Here is a 4,728-nt window from a genome sequence, read left to right on the forward strand (position 1 = left end):
CAAATATATGCTTATGTGTCTGTTCTAACATTCAGCTGACCATCACCAAGAGTCTTTCTCTCTCTGGGGATGCCCTTTTGGTGAGATTTGTTGTTGTTATATGTCTTCAAGTCGATTAAGACTTATAGCAACCCTATGAATCTTTTTTGGACATATTCATAGTGTTTTCATGGTAAGAGGTATTCAGAGGTGGTTTACCATTGCCTTTCTCTAAGCCTACAGCACCCGGTATTCCCAGGTGGTCTCCCATCCAGGTACTAACCAGGCCTGACCCTGCTTAGCTTCCGAGATCAGACAAGATTGGGCATGTTCAGGGTAGTATGGCCATAGGCTTTGGTGAGATGGGGAAGCACAATTGTCAGCAACACTGAAGGTTGTTCTTCAATCTATACATCAGGTTAATTGCAAAACAGCAATCTGCATATTTAAGATCATTTGTTGTGATAATCAAGTCTTCTAAAAAAGGTAATATGGAAATTGCTGGCCATTGTTGGAGGTGACTTGCTTGGCAATCCCAACGACTAGAAAAATGGGCTTCATTTTATTGATAACTGCTCCTAATGTGACATTAGGAAGCAACTTCAATGAATTTAGAGAAATAGTCTGTCATCAGCTTTCAGTCAAAGTTGACTTGGGAGGACAGAAGGCTTATATGGTTTTGGTGGATTGGTGTGCATGTTGGCAGATTTTTTGCACCCATTTCTGGAGTTGTTCACTCTTCCCCAGCCACCACACCTACATTTTGGCTCTTGCTCTATGTTTTGTGATTCCTTGATGTCCTTCATGTAATCTGTTAGGAATGTCTTGCTGTAAGAAGACAGAAATAAAAACAGGCCCTGGTTCAATGTGGCTGCCCATCTGATTTAGGTTTTTCAGCTCAAGCATCTTTGCAATGGGCGATGTCATGGCATAATGTTTCATGAGTCTCTTGTTCTTGCTTTAACTAGTTCAGACATTTGTCTGTTCCCAGAGTTCCCTGGGAAGGAGTGACTGTTAAACCACTCTGAGAAATGTCATTCCATGAGAGGAATAGGGGTCTCCAAATAACTCTCAACACCCTTAACAAACAACATTTCTCAAGATTCTATGACTGTTTAAAGGGGTATAATACTGCTTTAAATGTATTGTGCAGGTGGGGTGTTAATCCCAAAAGGAATTCATTGAATCACATGATAGCCAAAGCTTCTTTTTGTATTATGCAGATATTGCTATTTGGTAGGAATGAGAGAATGTGATGCCAATGCAAACTGGAGACTGTTCCTGGAAGAGGGCTGCCCCTGATCCATAGGAGGAGGCATCGACTGAAACTCTGACAGCTTTGTTTGGTTACCAAAGGGCCAAACAGACTGGTGTGCTTAGGACCTTCTTTATATTCGTTATACCCCGCTGGAGGGAAAACACTACCTATGACATGACTTTCTCTGCTAATATCCTTTCTCATGATGACTTTTGTAAACATTTTGTACAATTTTCTTTTCAACTCCTGGTAGCAATTCTCAGCACGAGGGGAGCCATGCTGGTAACAGCGTTTCCACTCAGCATCGTTTATCAATGTCACTGGCTATTTTTAGTCGTGCTCCTTGGGAAAGCGGTGAGAGCAATTTGTGAAACGGCACAATAATGCTGACAGCAGTTTATCTTACCAAGATTATTACTGCATGTACATGACTGACTAATGGTAGCCGAATGTTTTAAAACAACTGCATTTTTGGTACATTTCTTGCCTCCCCCTGTCCGCTTTCTAAGGGCTTCAAGCATAAAGGATTTATTTAGGTTGACAAGAGATGGAAAGGTAAAATGGAGAACAGCCTGAAGAAACAAAAAAGCTGAAAGTTTCCAGGCAAGCGCACGTCTGCTCTGTTTCTTTTTAGCTGCCCCCAGTATTTTCCCATATGGTATGCAGATGGGCAAGGAAGGGACCACAATTGTATGGGAGTGTAGACTTCAGGGATCAGACACACAAGGCTATTCCCAAGGAAAGCCCTGCGTAGGCACATTCAAAGACTCCAGGTGGCATGCACATTCTCTGGATCTATGTCAGCAAGCACCGCTTTATTCAACAAAATAAGGACATTGCTCAGAGGCAGCCCTTGGGAGAAAATACCCTTGGATTTCCTAGAAGGTAAGTCCAGAAGCATTCATGTCGTAGTGGAGTTGTGCGCAGTGATTCTAAGGTTCAAAGCAATGTGTAAATGCTTAATGAGACTATTTGTAGTCTTCCCCAAGTGGTTGTTGTCATTGCATCCTGAAACACCATCTAGTTCAATAGCTCTCAGGATACCCATTATAGTCTCTTGTCAACGGGCAGCCGTGTCACTCAGCTGTAGAAGTAAACACTCCAAAGAAAGAGAGAGACAGAATGGGGCCTACAATTAAACTGCAGCACTGCTATCTCGAGGGAAACTGTCTGAAGCTGCATTGCCTGAGGAGGTTCAAACAGGGCTACATAGAACCCAAGGGGATTCTAAGGAAGAATTCCTACTCTGCTGTGCCTTGCAGATATTACTGTTCTTCAACTGCTGCTGTGCAAAACAGCAATAATTTGATGGTAACATTGGAAGCAGTCAGACAGAACAAGGATCTATGGTAACATCTCAGCACCTACAGGAGGCTATTTTCTACATATGGCAGGGAACTGCCCAAGCCTTACAAATGCAGGAACTTGGCTCAAAGTTCAAACATTCAGGTGGATCAGCAATAATGTTGATCCATAGACACAGCCAGCAGCACAGCTTACACTTCAGTGGGACCAATTCAGCAGATCAAGCAGAGTCAACCAGGTTTCACCACAAGCTATTTATATGCCACACCAACTCCAGATTTGCTGTGCCTGTCCAACAACATGACAACAACAACAAGAAATGTACTGGATAAAAGTGCGGATTGCAGCAGTGTGGGATGCAAATGAATTTACAGAAAGCATTATGTAGAGCAAATGTGAGGATCTGTCCGAAATTGCCTAGTAGTCAGGCTTCTTACTAGGACTAGATAGATAAAAGATAAAAGATTTATATTTTCTGGGAATCCTTTAAACCCACTGTGAATTTGTCAAATCATTTATTGTTATTATTTACCATTTATGCATTCTCATCTATATACATAGCACTTTGGAGCATAATCAGTCTGAACAGCACTTACAGCCTATTGTTTAATAATAGAAAGTGTACAGAGGGGTTACAGTGGTGGGGAGTGGCAATGGTAATAAAGAATGGATATGGGGAAATGCAGGTAAATGTACTCAGGCATCGCTGTGGATTAGGGTTATGGCTGGAATGGTTGTAGTTAATTCGTTTATGGTAGTGGGAATGACTGTATCTTCTGGCAAAGCTCACTGTGTGTTCATAAAGAAATCCTTTTATTTGCCTGAAGTCCAAAAATCTAATCAATTTCATGCTAAGTTCTAACAGAATAAGAGAGGAAGACTTGACTAGATGACCCTCAGAGCCCCTCTAGTACTTTCATTTTTATTCCCGGTACAAAACTTCTTATCAGTGTCGCTTCTTCTGTTATATATTTCATGCTTGAGTTGATGTTTGAGAATTACATTTTTGCTTGCATATATATTCAGAGGTGCCTGAAGAAGTCATACAAGCAATTGGCTCCTAGGCAGACCTGCAAATGTCAGGACTCCAGAAGTGGCCTGGGACTCTTTCATGGGAGTGTTGAGTAATGAAGGTGCATACGACTTCTTATTCAGGAAAGACATTTCTATCTGTCTCCCATGCACATGTATGAGTTGAGGAAGTCAAAATGTGCTTGAGATATTTAATGCAAGAACGAGCTCCTGTGGATAGCCCAGAAATGCATCTTAAAAAAAAAAATCTTTTAGGCACTAAAGGAAGAGATTTTTTTTAAAAACCCACATCTTCTTGCATTGTAAAGTTTAAGGTGAGCACCTTGTAATGCCCAAATGCTCTCAGTGTTGAAATAATACTGCCACGTAATTAGGGATGGGGTTCGCTGCCTAGTTCCAATCCGCTTGTGTTCCGATAGTCTGTTGTTCAAGCCTGATCCACCGTTTTTTTGTTCCCGCTTGTTTTTGCACTTGCCGGTTCGATCTGCTGTTTGTTTCTGGTGGTGAAAAAAGTTACATAATTCTTAACACAAATGCTTATGTAAATCCATTGAAGTTAATGGATAATAGCAACTGTAATTACTAAGAGAATTACATAAAATCAGGGGGGAAATTTTGGGGGGGGAAGCTGTGCTGATTATAGCTGCGGCCCACCACAAGAAATCAGTGCCAGTCAGAAAAGACAGCAGACTGTCAGATTCATTCAAAATCTGGTACTAAATCCGATTTAGCAGATATTCTCCCCCATCCCTACGAGTAATCTATGTTTCTCCTTATTGGAGGTGCCTCATAAGCTAGTAGCAATAGCGCATGGATTGTTAGGTGTGCCCAGGGGAGACAAAATAGCTACTGTGTCAAAGTCATCTTGCACTCAGAACCTTCTGACGTCAGAAACAAGGTCTTTCTTAGGGATTAATCAGCTGTTGGCTTCTTGGGAGAGGAGAAATCTCTTGAATTTACTAACTAATTAGAGGCCCAATAGCTATGCATTTTGCCCTTTTGCTCTCTCACACCACTGCCAGACCTTTATAGCACTCTTATTTCCCCTTAGTAGTCCTGGTTTCCCCAAAAGAATTCTAGGAAGCTGGAGAATTAGGAGACTCCCCACAGAGGTACAATTCCCAGCACCTGAACAAACTACAGTCCCCAGGATA

At 41.7% G+C, this 4,728-nt stretch overlaps 1 non-coding gene across 1 annotated transcript; it reads right to left on the reverse strand.

Moving 5' to 3' along the window:
* Positions 1-213: 213 nt before the first annotated feature.
* LOC133384709 (5S ribosomal RNA) lies at positions 214-332 on the reverse strand. The gene has a single exon (XR_009762649.1). It is a non-coding gene; the product is annotated as a 5S ribosomal RNA (ribosomal RNA).
* Positions 333-4,728: the final 4,396 nt, after the last annotated feature.

Source organism: Rhineura floridana, chromosome 4 (assembly GCF_030035675.1).
Source record: "Rhineura floridana isolate rRhiFlo1 chromosome 4, rRhiFlo1.hap2, whole genome shotgun sequence".
Taxonomy (NCBI): Eukaryota; Metazoa; Chordata; class Lepidosauria; order Squamata; family Rhineuridae; genus Rhineura; species Rhineura floridana.